The 20,147-nt window shown below is 46.4% G+C and overlaps 1 protein-coding gene across 1 annotated transcript in view; it reads right to left on the bottom strand.

The window, feature by feature from the left end:
* The window catches only part of LOC119178382 (netrin-1-like), a 187,100-nt gene that overhangs the window by 123,638 nt on the left and 43,315 nt on the right, over positions 1–20,147 (bottom strand). The window lies entirely within an intron of this gene.

The raw sequence follows: 20,147 nt of genomic DNA on the forward strand, positions 1-20,147 counted from the left end.
AGCAGCCAGACATCGCCTCTTCTTTGGCCGGTGTGTGTATGGTCTCACCAAGCGGTTTTCCCTGCAGTTCCGGTCTGCTCGCTTTTTATTAAACCTTATTTGCTATATTTTTTTATCCTTGTAGCCTTCCTCATGCAGAATTGAGATAAGCAGCTTGAAGGTGTGTGTCGGGTGGGGGATGGGACAAGCATACCACGTGAACTTCAGGGCGTTCCGAAGGACGAAGGGGACGGAATTGTTCATTGCGATACTTTTGATGAAGCGTACGAGCATGCGATCGTTTAGGGGCTGGTAAAGTAGTTATACAGTTAACTTGGCTTAGCGGCTATGTATTGTTAAGTTCGCTCGCAATTACAGTAGATCTTTCATTTACCGATACTGGTGATCAGTTTAGTTGACATTTAAGGCGGTGCGGGTGATAGATAGCAAAAAAGAAAAAAAGTGAGAGAGAGATAGTGGGAGAAATAATTACTTCTATATATACGCGTTGGAATCAGCTATACAGTTAACGTTTAGCGGCTATGGATTGTTAGGTTCGCTCGCAATTACAGTATATCTTTCATTTACCGATACTGGTGATCAGTTTATTTGTTATTCAAGGCGATGCGGGTGGTAGATAGCAAAAAAAAAAGAAAAATAGAGAGAGAGAAATAATTCTATATAAACGCGTGGGAACCAGCTTGAACGAGCGCACAGGCAGTGACGGGACGAGAGAGAAAGCAATGCTTGGGCATTTTTGCCGAAAAAGGCTGCAAAGCCGCCCTCAGTTGAGTCGACATTGACTTGAAAGGTCTCTTTTGTTTGTTCTCAATGTTTTTACATTGATCATTGGATGTATTACCATCAATCTGCACGAATGAAAAGGCGAGATAAAGAAAATAGCTCATACACCTTTGAGCAAAGGCATGTGCTGGAACGTTCCAAGGGAGGTAAAGTATTATCAAAGTTGCCTGCACGCCAGAGAAACGGATTTTTTGCGAAATAAAAGCTCTCTATTCAGTGGTGATGGCTGTGCTTGGAAACTTAGAGCCGCTGTATATAGCGAAAACAGGACAAAACAAACTAACAAACCCGCAAGATCAACAAAGTAAATATAAAGCCATCTACACACAGTTGTGATCATACCGCTAAAGTCTTAGCTGCTCCGTGTTCGCTGCTTGTGTATTACTCCATTCACACTGCACGATGTTTTCATACGCTCTAGCGAAAACACCACTGAACGTAATGGTAAACAAGACAGCTTATGGGGAGAACGTAGCGAAGGAAAACAAAAGCCCCCAAAACAATGGAGTTCTAGTGGTAATGTCCGCGTTTTGTAGCCTATCGTCTTGCTGCCGGCGCGTTCAAGTTAAAATGAACGTCAAACGTTGAACTTCAACCCAAACTTTGGCCAACTATTACAGTGTCGGACTCGCAAACTTGTTGCACTGGTCTCATCACTGCAACGCCATACATCTATGTACGATATCGCAGCTTGTTAGCGGGCTAAAGAGGAGCACTTAGATATGTTCGCGATTACGACGATTTGCCGGGGATTATTCTAATGTGACGCTATATAGCATTAAAAGTTATTGATGAACATGGGCTCTTATTCTGTAGCTGTCTTTAAAAAGCCAACGAAAAAGTATGAGCCATATTGCCCTCGGCGGTTGGCAATTACCAGCGAAATATATTTAGCACACGACACAGGGGCGACAAGAAATCAAGAATTTTGAGCCATCGGTTATGCCACAACCTGCATCAAAATCCGAAATGCCTAAGCTGAAGAAGTCCATTCTGAATTTAAGTTACGGTTCTTCAAAGTTTTCTTTTTCAGCACCACGTTCTCTGTCTCAGTATACAGGCGACGTCTTGTCTGGCTTGCCGCACGCTTAGAAGTGTGGCAGCTTGGGCTAGTTGGTATGGCATGACGATAGTTATAGCGCGAGAACAAAACGACGACACAGAGACGAGAAGGACACGGAAGACACGAGTGCTGCTGAGGCGTTTGATGCGTGTTTGTCGCCAGTGCGTTCCCTTCTTTATGTTTAATGTACCGGCTGTGAGTGATGAAGTTTGCCCAGTTCGTGCGGCACGTACATTTATGCTGATGCACCCCAAAACTCCACGGATAGTTTAGCTTCGCTGTAAAACAATTTGTCAGAACGATGTGCTTCGAGAGAGAATACTTATGTTTAAAAAAAGAAATCCATCTACTACAAAAAGTCATATTTGCAAGATTTTTCGGCACGCGAACGAAGGAAAAAGGACAGGGTAGACAGAAAGAGCGCTCTTTCTGTCTACCTTGTCCTTTTTCCTTCGTTCGTGCGCTGAAACATCTTGCAAATATGACTACGCACCAACTAGCCCAAGCTTCCACTCTTGTGAACTACAAAAAGTGTCTGCTCCAAATAAAGTTCAGTCCATTTTATTCTTATATCACAATTCTCACCTCGTTAAGTACGCTTAACTGTATCAGTGTAACAAATTCTCAATAGGTTGTTTCAAAGAACAGTCTTTCTTCAATGGGTCAAAGTAGACTGAAAAGTACGCACCTGCCACTGAGCATGCGCAGGAGATACGTCATTTATAAAATAATGAATATTATCATCGTTATCGCCATTTGTTTCATCACAACCACAGTTATTATCATAACCTGTAGCATGGGAAGACAAGCTGTACCTCCCGAGAAGGCTCTGTTCATCCCTCACGACGAATCCTGCTCTCTCTCTTGAAATGCCCTCGCCTACACAACATAAACAAGTAGAACTCCACCGGCGTGAAATTGTAGGGTTGGTCGGTGCAAAGCCGTACGCTGAGTTACGATTGCGTGTTTATTTGTACTTCTGACGAGAACGTGATATGTTTGAGAACGAACGTATGTGCTAAGTACTACAGGGATGTAGGAGCACGCACCAAGCGTCAGCAAGCCACATTAAAGACCACTCGAGTAAGAGCATACCGCCGCGTACTACGATTTACGGCCGCTGCGGTAGGGAAACGCACGCAACGGCAGTTGCGGAAGCGCAAGGCACGCGCACACGGACGCTTATGTGCGAGTTTGTCTGGTCGAGGTCACGTGACCAGCGGCGCTTGCGCGTTGGACGGCAGTGTGGAACGAGGGAGTTTTTGAGTTACACGGCTGCGCGTGACTCCACGTCGGGCGGCGCTGTGGTCGTCTTCTTATCTCGGGCTTTAAAGAGGATCGTTCTGACAGCTTACGCGCTTCGATCGAGCTCCGAGTACCTGCTACGCATACCCACTCGCCACTCGGAACGGAGCGCACTAACCGGTTTAACCCTAATGATGCGCTTCCTGGAAGCCTCGCAGAATGAAGATCGTATATAAGTTTTGTTGCCTTTTTTCCACACCACTTTGTCTTTCTTTTTTAATTTTTAACGGCTTTCACCATTTGTGTTTGTTATTATTTCATTCAACCCTTCCTCAGATACACACACACACACACACACACACACACACACACACACACACACACACACACACACACACACACACACACTACTTCTTTTTATACGTATAACTTTGACTTTCATGGGAGGCGCATTCTTTGCAATCGATACTCACGATAAAACTGGTTGTTCGACAGGCTAGCCAGTGTATAAGTTTGAATGCGACGACAACTCTGAAAGTAAAGAACTTGCTGCGTATCTCTTAAATACAATTGAAGCAAAATGTACGCTCGATCGTGCACGTAATTCTATCCGCTATGTTCCTCCTTCGTGAAGTTTAGATAAACGTTATACCTTCTTGTCGTTCAGTCATTTTGCCAGGGAGAGATGAATATGCAAAGGACAGTGCACAAGAAAGATAGAAGGGTGCTTACTAAGCGCTGTATGCCAAGTTTATCTTATCAGCGAATGTTGTCGTGATTCGTAAGTTCGGGCACATTTATCTTCGTATTTTCAACTTGTGATTGCGTTTGAAGCAGCCGGATAAGTTCGCCAAGAACTTGGAAGTGTGGCAGCTTGGGCTAGTTGGTATGACATGGCGATGGTTATAGCGCGAAAAAAGAACGATGACACAGAGACAAGAATCTCATCTCGCGCTGTGACCATCGTCGCCAAGAATGTTGAGGGGTGCAGCTTTAATTAAAAAAGAATGCAACTTGCAACACACACACACACACACACACACACACACACACACACACACACACGCACGAACACACGCACACACACACACACACACACACACACACACACACACACACACACACACACACACACACACACACACACACACACACACACACACACACACACACACACTGTTGGGCTTTGAAAGGACTATGGCTATAATATATCAGATATCAACCTTTTTCATGTGGTCGGATGAGATACAGGTTGTAATTTCAAGGTAGGAGACCACTTCCTCTGGCCCTGTAAAATATTACACATAGGGTGGACGAAGCAAAGTATAACATGTAGTCTGGTCTAAAATGCGGGATTGAACCTTTGAGAGCTCCACTGGCGCTATAATAAATGTGCGTCAGTATGGCGCCTTTATCCCGAAGTGAGCGCCAAGCATTAAGATGCAGTGGTCTAAATTATATCACTCTCACCGGAAGGGAGCGATGATCTTGTGGAGCTAGTAAACGGGATTACCTGCTAAGGTGCTTCTCTTCGTTTCGCGTATCGAATCAGCGGCCGAAAGAAGGGCGGCACTAATACAGAGAAGGCGAAAGGGAAAAAAAGGATGAGAAGGATAATGTTTTGGTGGTATTTTCTTGAAAGGGTGTCCTCAAACTAGTCTACGCTGTCCCAACCCATCGAGAAACATAAATAAATTTTTCATACCGTATTTTTTTCTTCGGTCGAACTCAACGCAACCACTATGAATAAAGTGTGAGCGCGTATGCTTTTGTAATATATATAACAATTGGCCACTCGCACATGCCTGGCGAGCTATATGGCATGCGCTATGCTATACGAGGCAGGCGAGGTCGACACCTTAAATGTGTAAAACAAAAACAAGATTAGTCTCCATTTTTTATCTTTGTTTGTTAGCTTGCAAACTGAGTTTATTGCGGCAACAAACGATTTTAATATAGCAGCACCAGTTCCAAGAATGCCAGCAGAGCCTTTTATTTCGAGGTACGCTCACTTCAAAAAGTTCGCCTGTAATAGGACTCGCGTAGTTGCGAGAACGCCATAGTGAAACATTGATACCGAGCAGCCGTTCTGTAATAATAAGTCACGTAACTAGACGTTGGCGCTAACAAGCGCTGAATTCTATTTCACTCTGATGTGCTTTAAGAAGAAAGCAAATGTGTGCGAAAAACAAATGTATAAAAACAGAGAACCAGCTCAATGACAATTTTCCTCGAAAAGTTGACAGTTTGTAACAAAAAAGAAAACGAGTTGCAGTATGTGGGAGAAAAAAAATCGACTCAAAACACGAGAACATAAGGAGAAAAAAGTACACATATGAATGCAGTATACCAACCGCTTCTGGCTTTCGTAAGGAAGAAGCTGAGCGATCTGCATCTTTGCTCCAGCAGGCTATTTCTGTTAGTAGGACTTTTAAATCAATCAATCAAATGATTTATCAATCATTCAATGAATGAATGAATGAATCAATCAATCAATCAATCAATGAGCCAATCAGTAACCCACGAATCTCGGTTCCTATTGTGCCGGTCTATTGAAGTCGCTCGCTGAGCTACACTGGCATTGCCCTAACTATGATCGAACTTCCTAAAAGTGAATGCGGGACTTATTGTGATGCCGTTTTACAGGTATTCTTAATGAAGGTTCACCGAACCTGACGTCTGCTGAAATCGTTGGTGCCGTTTCGCACTCGAGCCGTGTTTACTGGACACAGAAAAAAGTTTGCAATTTTAATGGACCTTGCACACGTCAGTGGTGACTCATTTGCTTGCGTGGACGGGCTCTCCGCTGCGCGAGCCCTTCTGGCACGATAACGTACTCACTCACTTAGCGGGTCGGTTCATAAAAGAGAGTGTTTTCTCCCGAGAGCAGGGTTTGACGCAGACCGCCGGAGAGGCTTTTTCGCAACAGGGCTGCTTCGTGCGGCGCTCCTTCGCCAACGTTGTGTATATATACACAGACAGAGCACTTCTCAGTTTCCACAGGAATGCGACGTAATTTCCCCGCGTGCCTGCGACCGGGCACGTACGAGTTTGCCGCAATCGCCGCCCAGCCTGCAACCGCACGACGCCGGTGTAAACACGCACCCGGTGGAATGCGCGTGTCCAGTGCAGACCTTTATAACGGCGCCAGAACAGCAACCGACGAGTGGAGAATCTCTCTTCCTTCAAGTGCAGGGCTAAGCTAAAATGAGTGGACCCTATCTGTTGTGGCCCTCGACTTTCTCGTAGAGTTTTTATCCCGTAAACATTCTTTATACGTATTCGGGTCTCCGTTAAACGTCACCGCGTCAATCGTACACTTAGGTGTTTTAGCAGCCACACTTCTGTCTTGACTCCACTGACAGTCAAGTTGTTTGACTGTATACGCACACTCCTACGCACGTTCAGACTTAAGCGGCAAAGTGCGAGCCCGCGAAGACATGTAAGCGTCGGCACGCTTGCCCTGGCGGCAACGTCCCTTTGTGTTCTTCACTTTGTTTTTGCTTTGTCTTCACCTCGGACCCTTGGCACTCCATCAGCATCCGTCTTTACGAGGGCGACAAGCAGCGCGCAGCCCCGTCGCATCCCCGTATCCTCACGGGCAAGCGACTCTGCAGCGCGGCAGCGTTCGCCCGCGCCTGATCATGCGAGCGCACCCTATATGCGCAGGTGGAAACCCCGCGGTGAAGCGTAATCAATTCCCCACCGCGAACTACGCGCATAATGCAGGCCGTGTATAGCCATACAAGCACGCACGAACTGCGATCGCGGTCATCCTACGGAGAAAGCGTGGCTTTCTGACTCAACCCCGCTCCCTGTCAGCCTTTAGTTATACTGCAGGGCTAAAAACAAAAAAAAAAAAATGTGACGCCACTATACTTGTCGGCTTGTTGGCGCTACTACATTCCCCAGTGACGTAATCGGTGCGATCACGGGCATCACGTGTGCGCGTGTGTGCAGTACACCGCCAGAACTGTCGCACGATGGGAGATGGCTGCCGCCTCACGCACGTCAGGGCCCATGGGAGCGAGTTTTGGAAGACATCGTTATTGGATCAAAAGCCTTCCGCTCCTGCACCCCGCTGATTGGCTGTAGGTGTGGCGGAAGCTGCACGTGAGACGGCTCCTACGATCGTTGGTGAAAGTGCAGCGGCTCTAGAAGGAAGACCAAGCGTCACGGGTCTTCGCTTTCTCTCGCTTTGGCAGGGACGGGCCGTGATACTATGAGCAGTTACAGTTGATTAATTGGAGGACACGTCAAGGTTGCACACAACGCTCACTTGAGGGCAACCCGGGCGTGTAATACGCATGCGCAGCAGTGGAGAGAAAGACAGAGTATAATGGAAAATTAAGGCAGCTTCACTCTAGTGCATGGCACCAAGCCTGAAGAAAGGGCTGGGCTTGGCAGTCTCCTCTTTGCTCTCTCTCTCTCTTCCGTTATTTCTTTATTTCTACCTATCTCTCTCTATTTCTCTTGATTTATGTTTTTCTTCCTATTTTATGCCCTTTCTTTCTCTCTTATCATTTCTAGCTAACGTTCTTTTTTTAACCGTCTTATACGTGGTTTTGCCAACGTTACGCCAAGCGATGACAGCACACAACAGCGTACGACAGAATGAGCCCCTAAATTGTTCCGCACTTGAAGTAGCTGCGTACCTACAGCTATGAGCAGGATAATAACTTTCTATGAATCATGCGTTCGCGTGAACGCATAAGCTTACTGAACTCTCAGTGTTTAGGAGCACTGTACGAGAGTCTCACGAAAAACACTCCATATGACCATCTGTCACAACAGGCTCGTCGTAGCTGTAGAAAGAAAAGAAACATGCGCACGTTTTCCTTCACATTCTAACTATGTTCTTTCTAAGATTTCTTTAGACCAAGTCTTACAGTAGTACTAGTGACGCATTCGATGCCCGAGTAATTGTTTGAGCTCTGCAACTGCGTAAATGAAAGAAGTGCTCTTGCATATGAAACTCGCAAGTACGGCTTATCATACTAGAAGTTCAGGCGAAAAACGACAGAAATAGCGGGCATGAATGAAGGTATCAACGTTTATTTCCCGTAAGTCTCCTGGTAAAGTGCTGATTTATTGCTCTGATGTTGAAGATAGATAGATAGATAGATAGATAGATAGATAGATAGATAGATAGATAGATAGATAGATAGATAGATAGATAGATAGATAGATAGATAGATAGATAGATAGACCACCAAAGGCCAAATCAGAAAACATTGTGGGAATAGAGGGGATGCTATTACTAAATCACGCACATCAAGCCGCTACCACTCCGATGTGGGCTGATGAAGTTGTCAGAGCATGCGCCTCTGTACCACTTCTTTACCTTTTGTCAGTCTTAATGCATCGCCAGCATGGAGCACGTTATTCTATACTGTCCTGCCCTACATTCTTATCAAAAGAACAATGCCAATTTTCTGCATGTCAGAAACACAAACGTTGCCATATAAGAGCCAGTGATGCAGTGTCATGCATTCATGCGCGCATCTGTGTGTATGTATATATGTGTGTGTTTATCGACGCGGTGGGTGTTTTTACGCACGGAAGACGTATACCGGCAGGGAGCAGGAATTTCGCTAATCGTTTTTCTATAACAATGCTTTATATACCAGTGCTGCTCGACACTGCAGTTCGCGCCTAATGTGTCGCAGATCGTCGATGGGAGCGAGAAGCAACAAATGGGCGTGCAGTTGCTCCCGCTAATGCAATTTACTGGAATAGGTGGCATCAGCTCCTATATTGAAGGACAGCCCTACCGGCGCTTCCCGCGTAATGAGCGGGGGGCCGGTTAATGGTGCCTTCTAATTAGCACCACATGCGTCGTAATTACGGCGTTATGAGACCCTTGTATATGCACTATATACTACAGATTGACACAGAAAGTGCATCAAGAGAAGGCAAGGCGAAAGACGGCGTATAGGAGAGCCAGTATAAATGGGACTGCTTTTCTTTTTCGGTATTTATTTTTCTGTACAGTTTCCTTTGCGTGGCATTTCCTGAGCTGAAAACGACTGTTGCCACGGGCGCCGAGCTCAATGATGTAAAGGGTAATTAACAACGTTGGACCGGCGCGAAGGCGCAGCGAGGACACCTGCACCAAAGATTAAGGGGAATGTCGCATTTGTTCCGAGTCGACCTGTTTTCGTGACAGCACGCGCTCTGCATTCTCTTTTCCCTTTCTACTATTCGTTACGCGTTGGTTGATTGACACCACATTCTTGTGTGCTGTGAAAGTGAACACAGGGAGAGAGAACATAAGTAGAAAGGCAGGGAGGTTAACCAGGGCTGAGCCCCGGTAGGCTACCCTGCACTGGGAAAGGGGAGAAGGGGAAGGAAAGTTATAGAGGAAGAGAAAAAAGGTCACTGACTAGGCTGACGCGTGACAGTTTCACATCAAAAACGATGAAACAGGCCGGTGTCCTTGAGAAAACGCAACAGTGCTCAGGATTCTTTTATAAACTAAGGACATAGCGCTGATAAATGGGTGCTAGCGTTTCAAAGTGAAATAGATCTACGTGAATTCATAAAAGTATATAGTCACAAGAAATCAATACATAGTGTTCATGTGATGTCACTTCCGCCGTTGTCGCCCTCTCCCGCCATGGCCGGGTACCTTCCTGGGTACCTACGGCAGTACGCGTGCTGCAGTGTGGTGTGTTGGGCCGGGGCTCGTCATCTGTTGCTGTGTACGATGTTGAAAGGGAAGCATTGTAGTTTTTTGTTGTCGTACTTTAACGAGCTCATCAGATCACGAAGGCCTCGTTTGTTCACTCGATACAAGACCAGAAAATCCAGATGTGCGACACGTATACCAGCCACCGCGTACACCGGCTGCCCGCCACGACCAACGAGGGCCATTATCTCGCTTTCGCTACAAATTGCGTGGCCCAAGAACAAGTGAAAGCCCAAAGTATCTCGAGCCGCAATTTTAAGAGTGGATGAAGTAAGCGCAGCAGATCCCATCGAAAACGAGTCGCGCAGAGCTAGGCAAGTTTACAAGAGATATAGTATTATTATTGATATATTGCTGCGGCCCACGCCACCAAAATAGCAGCGCCCTCCACCTCCACCCCACCCCAAGTATTTTAAACAGTGCTGATGTTTAGCTTCTTTGATTGAAATTAGTAGAAACCGCCGAGGAAAATTATGCGAGGCAGATAGAGACTTCGCGTGGTGCGTGCCGCGGTATTTCCGGTCATCACTTTTTCTCGCGTATGTTTTGACACCTGTTCCACCTTGTATTTTACTTTTTTTGTACGCTAATGTACAGTGGTGTCACTGAAAATGATGGAGATCGTGTTAGGAAATTAATTGACCAATTTTTCAAAATCCTGACCCCCCAACTTGAACCGATCGGCTGTACTTCAAAGGGAACTAATATTGTTTCGCATTCATTTTCACAGTTTGTTTCATTGCAATACCCGAATTTCCGCGATCACCATCACGATTTTAACCGCCTCCCTGACACGCTGATTGTGCACGCAGTGGTCGCGGACAAGTTTGTATGTACAGTATCTTGGTAAGCTATCTCTGTTTGCAGGTAAGTGCTTGGCTATGGCACTTACCCGGAATGAAGTTACACCTCAAGACGCAAATATCACCGAGTTTCTTCAAGTAGTTTTTTTGTTGTTGTTGTTGTTGTTGTTAATCCGAGCTTGCCAAACACGTCGGTACTTTTAGGAAAATCACGATGTGCGTTCTCAATTTCAGGTAATAACTTTCGGCGAAGAAACACCCCGAAGCTCTTCTACCTCTTCGGGGACTACTAAATCACCTTGCCTCACTAGCAGCCTTGAAACTTGCGTCGTGAGGCAAAACTAAACGGGCGCAAGCACGAGGAGACAACACGGCAGCGGTAGGCGACGGAGTCTGTAGGTACCCGGGTATGTCGGTGGCGCATTTCGGAAGTGATGAAGTGGCGCTGCGTGACGCACGTGCACACTATGTATAACAAGTAAAGTCATTCGATCAAAGGAAGCTTCACAATGCACGAATGCTTTATGAAGTCGTCGGTAAAGATGTGTGTATAGGCGGAGCAGAAACCTGTATTGTTGTACGGGTGTCTGGGTGAAGATGAGCTGTCACTTCATTTCTGGTTGTACTAACTTGTCCGTATACGTTTATGTAGCATTAGAGGTAATCCTTACATAACTATTTTATGGATTCATTGACTTCGTTTAATTATCCATTAGGACAGATAATAAGGTGTATCAATTTATTGTAGTAAAATTTTGATGCGCAACTGACTATAGGTGTGGTTGATAATTTATCTCACTTTTGGGCAATAGATAAACCAGCCATGGCCAGATAAAGTGGTTAGCGTTTAAATGTGATGGCAACTCAAAAGTTTCACGCAAAAAACAAACAAAAAAAGAAAACAAGGCGGACCTTGCACACAGGCGAAAGGCTGGCACTACACTGAAAAAAAAAGAGCGAGGAAAAAGGGTGTCTTTTTGTCCTACAACAATAATCGTCATGTATGTTGTGTTCCATCCTTGCGCTATCGCCCTGCGCCAGTACGATCCGGTCACGATCGACATGCCCATTATCAGGGTTACAATGCATTTTCAATAGGAGAGTGGCCAGCGCCGAGCTTTCAAGAAAAGAAGCGCACGCAAGCCTGATGACGATTATTGTTGTGGGACAAAACGACACCCTTTTTACTCGATATTTTTTAGAGTGTTTCAGCGCAGCTATATAGTGTTCGACCTAATTTTTGCTTGGAATGTGAAGCTTTTGCTAGAGATGTCAAGTTTTTGATAATAGAAATAAGTTAGACATGACTCGACATACCGCGTGATTACCTGTTATAAGGTTTTGATTTCATTCACGGGACTCTGTAAAGCGGTTTTGGGCGGGAAGATGTCACATGACTAGCTATTACGCGAAGTTGCGCGATTTTAGCTGCTTGTGCGCGATAAATGATTCTATTTACTTGCCTGATTGCATGGTGTTTCGTGATGTTTAGTCCCGTGATTATCTGGTACGTGATGTTACATGATTGCAGCCACATTACCGGATGTTACGTGTTGTTATGTGATGTTAGGTGACTTTTAGTCTTGTAAGAAAAGTCTACAATATTTGCTATCGATAGCCACTAATTATGGCTACCAGCGCATGATTTGTAGGAGTGAAAGAGCATTTTAAGTGGACGAAGCGAGCAGGTGTCGGTTAGCGACGATGATGAATCTTGTCCACACTATAGGCGACGCCGTAAGAGCTTAAAGAGCTCCGTTCTTGAGATGGCCTACACGTAAGGCTTGCGTGAAACAAGTGTACCCAGTCATGTTAAAATCACGGATAAATGTAGTATAGCGAGAATGTGCAACGAGTTGAGTGGCAAGTGTACAACTGGAAAGGCCAGCTTAGTGATGACCATGGCGTACGCGCTGCTTCATAGGCGTCATGTTTTGTTAAACAATGTACACGGAGAGTAAGAGAACCAGCTACGTATATAAACAGTCGCAAATACATGCGTACGATGATGCAACAGCAAGCGAGGCATTTGGAAATTGTACCATCGAGAATTGTATTTGTAGACTGTTCCATCGGGTCTTTATGCTTACATTGATGCTTTTGTGATCAGCTGCAGGACGCTAAGGGCATTTCTGTACACGGACAAACCATGGACGCACGCGGCGCTGTTCAAGAAGATCCTGCAGCTTGAGACTCATGCCGTAATGCATCTTTAACAAGTTCATTAAGCGAGCCCACAAGGCCCCAAAGCACGTGGAAACGCAAATTACGACTCTCGAGTCTTGGGCAACACTTCGTGTGGGACATAATTGCGGGCTTGTTGAGTGAACGGTAAATGAATCCTAATGGGCGAAGTTTAGAGGTCAAGGTGATCGGTGAGTCAACGCTGCATCACGCACGTCACTGTTTAAAAATAATGGCGCTTGCATGGTCGAGGATCAAAGGTTTAGAGGGTGCGATTTCATACATTTCACTTTCTCTCGCTATAGGCAAGGTAATGCGCCTCCATTTTGTGTTTATGGTGGTGTCGCTCGCAATCGACCCTTAATTTTTTTCTACCGCAGTTAAGATGACCATCTCGCTATCACTAAAATTTGCGCACGTGACGGCATAGCGCGGCATAATAACAAATATTTGTTCGCATACGAAAGGCCAGCAGTCTTTTACATTCTTACTGCTTGCGATCATTGCGGCCGCGATAAAAAGATAGAGCACATTCTGTGTCACTGCCCTATAGCTACAGCGTGGACAAACTCCCACTATAGCTGCCGCGTTAGCCCGCCTTGATGGCAGACTCTTGTCAGAACAGTTTGTGCTCGAAAGCCGATACGATCTGTCTTCGCACATGATATCAGTCAAATCATGTGTGTTTATAAAAAGTGGTTCACGATTTAGAGCACTGAGTATTCTACTATGGGAGAGCTGAAAGCCGTCCCAAGAAAATAAAAAGCCTTACTGAACTTCTTGCGTGGCATACATATATAGTGGCTAATTTAATAGGCTATAGCAACCCCGGTCTCTTTTTTTCTTTTTTTAGCACGTCTACTTTTCTCATCGCTTTCTTTTCTTATATTTCTTCACTTTCCCTTTAGTGCATAATATAGCAAACCAGATGCTGGAAATTTCTGGTTGACCTCCCTGCCTTTCTCTCACCCTATTATATTTCTCTCGAATGTATTCATTATGTGGCCTTTACATTGCGAGTCCAGTAGCACACCACAATGTTCACGCGGTTTGATTAGAGCGAATCGACTTGAGGATCTCCAATTATACGCATTCCTTTTAGAGAAACAGGAAAAAACGTGCGGACTTGGAAAGAAAAAAAAATAGTAATAACGCGAGCATTTTTACTGTCCCTCAAACCTTCAAGCTTCATGCAACCGCATGCGAGCGGGAGTGCCATAATTCATAATGAACCGAATATAATAAACAACAGGAAGAGGCTTCTCCGAAGAGCCCGTATCAATTCGAGACAAGGGCTCCAACAACAGGAAAGTTTTGGCAGTGTACGAAAGTACGTGCTCAGGAAAGGAACAAGATCCCCCGCCACTTGTCTTTCTGGCTCTTTTTAATCACAACACCTTTATGCCATCTGCATAAGGAATCTATCACGCGCACACCTGCTCTGTAATCGTCTAACACACACATCGCTCGCACGACACACTCCTTTGAAGAAAAAAACACCCTCAATTTCCAAAGCGCGCCCTTTTCGAACCGCACGAAGTGAAAAAGAGTGACCTCCAGCGATATATCTTTCCTCGCACCAGCGGTACGGATACTGGTTTATGACAAGGGTGCCATGTTTTACATGCAGGCATAGGTGCCGATCCTCTTCTGGAACGTGGCATGAGTAATGACTTGCCTGGCGCGAATACTGGTATGCGCCATCTCGAAAGGCAATCCTTTGGTTTACAGCGGATGTCATTTGCATATGCAATACACCTTATGATTTATCTTGTTGGGGACGCTGGAACAAGATTCGACCGATTAACCCGACCGTCTTCTTTTCAAAATGTATGTTTCCGCGTGCTTTCCCAGAAAAGAATCACGTAGTGCTAAGATTTACGATGCTCCACGCGTATTCAGCAGGCATATGTACCAATATTAATAAATAAAAGTAATAAATACAATTAAAATAATAAATATAAACTCCATATCTTCTGCAAATGTACTGCTGCGCTCTTTTTTTCTATCTTTCTTTCCCTCTCAACATGCTGCATGTTTTCGTTTCTGTTAGTCTCATTGTCTCTCCGTGAGTGCGGTTACAATGTATAACATTCAAAGATACCTTTTTAGGAAAATCCCAGAGGTATATTTCCATGAATGTCTGAGCTGAAAACAAAATAAAAAAGGGCGAATCGATAAATTAAGCTTTTTACGTTTGCAAACTCTAACAAGAAAAGTGTCTATCGATTCCGTTGCGGTAGAACGCTCAAATAGAGCTGTTTGACACTTTTCGGTACGCTAGCTCTGTCAGTATACTTACTGGCTTAACGTCAAGGTTGCGCGGATACAGGCAAACAGCATAAGACTGTTCTCCTTGATAGAATAACCCTTTTCGCCATCATTTCCTCGCTCAACAGTTGTGTTTCGTGCTGCAATCTTATCTCAACGTCTTCATAAACAAGTTCGAAGTTTTCCTTTCCAGGAAGACAAAGACGCACTGATCATTTCAAATACGTAGGAAAGTCAAGACTACACGTAGATTTTGCTTTGAACTGACAGCAGTGTTTTCATTGTACATTTATTAGAGCTGATGAATCCAACCTTTCATGCACAAGTAATAATCCTTACAGGCAATAATGGGGCTCTATTTTGCCCTTTCTAGATTACACAGTACCTACTGTGCGTCACTGAAGTGAGCTCACACTTCGTCGCTCAAAAGTGGAGACAGCTTGAACTGTCACCACTTCATGGACGAGGCAAGGTAATGCGAACGCACTTTTGGTCACCTTGGCGGCATAGAGACCGGATCTATTACTCATCATCCAACGCACATGGCGAGTGGTCCGTTTTAACTACGTCAACAGCTACTGCCCCCGGTAAAACGCGAATCTCAGGACACGCGCGGAGTGAATTGCGGAAATCACGGTACAAACGTTACGCATAAGAGAGGCCGACTCAAGTAACGTGCACCCCGTCGTATACTTTTCTTCCTAAATCTAACGGAAGGGAGGAGGCCGCCGGAGTAGTATTTGATGCCAACATTACCGCACAAAGGTCGTTCTTCTGTCCATATATAGTGATGAGCGCTGAGAACCATGCAGCCTACGCCACTTACTGTAACACAGCACGCGCTTCTAATATGTGAACATCGCCTATTAGAAATGACGCTAAGTCGATTGGCCATACGCTGAGTTATGTCACTGCCGATGAAACACTGCGACACCGCTAGACAGCTCAACAGCGTGTACGCAGTTTTTAGACATGTGTGTGCGGACATCCTTTAGTATATCTTTTGTATCGTGGTCCTTAAAGATCATATTTTTGACATGTTAAATTTTATTCGTGATGGGGTTGCATGCGAATATCAAAATTGAGTGACGTTGCGGACATGTGGCCACCTGTTTTCCGTTTTTATTCCCTAGAAGTCCCTGGCTTAACGTCTTTGTTGCTGCTAGTTGCGTAGTTGTTTTTGTTGTTTTCACGTTGTTTTCACCCAATAATTCAATGAAACGCAGGCTTGCACAGTTCAGTAACAGCCAACATTGAGGAATAAGAAGATAGGCAAATGGGTTTTTAATTGTAACGTACCTTATCGTATACCTACGCAATCAGTAGCCATATCGCTGAGAGGTTTTCACCGATTCAACCATGCAGCATGTTCCCAACAAAATCATGATGATCATATCTGAACGACGCACTCTCGACAGTGACATTTGGCGATGGACTTCACGAAAGAAGAACCCGCCTTTCCAATATCCGAAAATTGCCTCCGTCCTAAAGGGCTATCGGTTAACTTGCGTATCGCATGCGCATGCCATCCTCATATGCATATATACGGAGCACATAAAGCACGCTTTCGGGACGGAGTGAAATGACACCCCCGCGCGGAGAGACTATACTTGTTTTGTTGCGGGCACGCGAGCGTGCGGGAGTAAAAGCGCGCGGGGTGCGCTCGGTAGATGAGGGCTGGAAATCGTGCGGGCAGATACGCTCATCGGGAGGGAATGATTTGTCTTCATTCCGCATCACCGCGCGAGACGACTTCTTCCTCTCCGCGGTTCTCGGCAGGGAGAAGATGGCCCGGAGAGTGGCGATCCGCATACACACTCACGCACACGGTGACTGTGTGTTTGCCACCCCGCCAATCGTTCACGCTGCAGAGATGGGAGAATGAAGCCCTTGAGGTGGCTTTCCTTGGAGGCTGCTCGAATCGCTGAGCCCGGCGTCCACGGCTCGAGACCTGGTACACATACCTTTCAGCTTATATAGCTACGCCTGCCAAGATCGCCGAGTGGTTTCTGCATACAGCCCTTCCTGCTTTTTTTGCCGCGTACAGCCCGACCACCACCTGCTTTGTTATGCACGCTGGCGTTGCCAATTCGTTTTGGCGGGGCTCGCCCGCTAGTGTTTAGGCTTGCGCGCTCTATACGCAAGCTGTTGGATGGCCATTAATAATTCACTGCTGTCGAGGGCGCGGCCTGTCTTAACCGCAAAGACAGCACGACATCTACGATCAAGATGCCCGAAATGCCTCATAGATGCGTGATTTCGTGCTTACGGAACAACTTGTCTCTGCTGGACAGCAAAAAGTTGCTGAAGAGAGAGTTACGTATTCGTTCCTACGCTGTTTCGTTCTGCTGAACTGTACTGTATACCCTTAGCCTCCGCCCCTTAATCCCGGAAGGTCTAAAACTCGGAAGCGTTGTAGCCCAGTATTTTATTACTGCTCACGAGTGTACCTTTACAGATGTCTCTCTTTAACGACTCATGTGGAAGTTCAAGAGCGTGATATACATTTCGACTTCCCTCTCTGACGTCACCTATTCACGCGCACTTCGCTATGCCTATAGATCAAGAGGACAGCTGCCCTCCTCTGCCTTTTCTGTCTGGCACTTCCCCCCCTCTACTGACTGTCCAGGAGTAGATGATATAGGAACCGGGGTCGCGGCATCAAGTCCAGAGCAAAGAGACGGTATTCGTCCAGCTGCGTCACATTCGGCGAGGGTCGCATGCAGCGTCCTCAGGCGCTGCTGGGAGCGTCTCCGATCTCGATCTGTTTGCGGGTGAATAATTTACGAGCGACACTCTAAGGATGCGGGGAGGGAGAGAGATGAAAAGAGAATAGGGGGCGTCTTGTAGTGCGTGGTTTGGTAAACGCGGAGGAACACTTTATAGAATGGATGTTTGGTTCAAGCTATAGAGACTCGCTTGTATCGTGCGTGTTTCTTTTCTTGAGACATCTTTGGTCGTATCGCATATCGGAGTGAACGAAAAGAGGAAAGGGGGTGGAAGAGTGACGAGAGAGACCAACAGGGGCATGCATCACGCTCCTTCGTGTCCTGCGTTCTTCTACCTGTTCTTGCTCGCCTGCGTGATCTGGGAGTGGGGCGCGGTCACAGGAAGATGAAGCAAATAAATAATGAGAAAAAGCTTGTATACTTAAACTCAGATCACCATCTTGTATTTCCTTAAGCCGAGATTCTCTTCCCTCTAAGATCGTTAAGGTACTGTGGTCGCTAACAGAGAAAGTGTATACACACCGTTCCTGCAGGCAGACTTGCCGGGTTTCATTTTGACCATGTTGTGCTCGCTCATTGCGAAGAAGCAGTCGCTCTTTAGAATAGGCTTTGTTGCGTGCCACTTGCTCTCACAAGTAAAGGGCTACAGAGATTGACAAGTTCTGAGAATCTTTTTGTAGTGCAGAGTTGAAGTGACCATTCTTGCGATGGATGGTGCCGCCATTGGCAGGCGTCGGCGTAACCGTTAGTGCAAACGATGACGAAATAGAATGAAAGTGGGGTCTGTCGATCTTTCTTCCTCCTTCCCACGCGCTGGTCCCTTCGTCAGAGAGCGCGTGCGCATGTTGAGCTGGCACGTGCGTCGCGGCTATAGCTTCGCTTGCAGTAACAGGATTGTCAGTGTTTTGCACCGTTCGCGATGCCTGCAATGCACAGAGCGGTGTGCGTAACACTGGAGCGCTGACATTGTTTGTGACAATATGTATACATTGCTGCAACAGCGGAGAGCCGAAATTTCAAATAGGGTAGGCGATGCGAAGCTGCGCTCAGAATCCGCATTAGGCAGCAGCATAGTCGCTGGTGAAATTTATCTAACACTCTCAAGCCACTGCACCATAACTCTTAAATGAGTTTCGCTGAGTTTTCTTGATCGGAATGACGTTGTGACAAAGCCATCTCTTACGGGCTGAGCCACGCAGCGCATAAGTTACACAGTGCCATCATGTTCACCGTCACAAACTCGCACATTGTCGCCATATAGGCGCACTTCAATCAGGATGCGTGCAGTATGAGTTGTGAGTGACGGCAACCGTCGGACGCGCTAATGTTGTGCGATCCACACGCGAACCGTGTGCCTCAAGAAACAACTGCACGCTGGGCGCAATACAGACGACGCATACACCGCTCGCCCTGTAACGCGTTTGACAATGACAGTCTGAGAATGAGCAGAAGTGTATTCTTCCGGGGACAGGGCGCACTCACCGAACCCTTTCCGACCACTCACCGCCACTGCAACAGCGTTAGCGCGGAAATCGCTGTCGTGCTCTCCATTTGCTCTATATAGAGTCTCCCGTCAAGGCTCGGAGAGTGGCCGTCTGCGGGTTTTGCGGCCTTCCGTGCACTCGACACGAGCAGGCAGGCGGTGGAGACGCGGTGTCGTCATTGCAGCCACGGGGAGATTATCCGACCGCTAGATGGACGAAAGACGCGTTGTGCTTGTACGAGGGCGAACAAGACACGGCCGCGGCCAATTTGTCATTCGATAGCGCGTTGTACGAGATAACTCCGATGACGGTAGCTATGTAGCGCACAAGTCTGGAGAAGAGGCCCTCGCTACGGCTGAGTGCCGAGAGAGGAGACGCAGGGCGGCGGCGCATCTCCAATAAGTGCCCGTCTCAGCACCTCAAGCGTCCCTAAAACATATCGCCTGCCGGCTCCTGCCTCGTTGTACCATGTGCGTAGAGGGTCGTATAGTGTACAGGCAGCCTCTACATCTTTCGGAGGCGAACAAGACTGCAGGAGGATACAATGGCGGTGACAGTGTCTATATGTGTGTGTGGCTGGTTTGGAAGAGATTGAGCCCGCATTGTATGAAATATTTTAAAATGTACCACGCTCACGTTTTGAAACAAGACATCTTAAGACTGAGTATAGCACTCGTAATTTCGTTTCCACCGTCGTCCGTACGGGTCATATGAGCGTATTTTTCAATCAAACGCACAATCAGAGGCAAAGTTGCATTTAAAGACCAGATTCATCGTGACATGCAGCGGCAGATCAAAGGGGGGGGGGCGATCACCCCCTTCCCTGATGCCTGTGTAGCACCCCACCCCCTTTCTTCAGTGCTTGTCATCCACCTCCTATCGCCGATTAGAACA

The sequence above is a fragment of the Rhipicephalus microplus genome, chromosome 1 (assembly GCF_043290135.1).
Source record: "Rhipicephalus microplus isolate Deutch F79 chromosome 1, USDA_Rmic, whole genome shotgun sequence".
In the NCBI taxonomy this organism is placed as follows: Eukaryota; Metazoa; Arthropoda; class Arachnida; order Ixodida; family Ixodidae; genus Rhipicephalus; species Rhipicephalus microplus.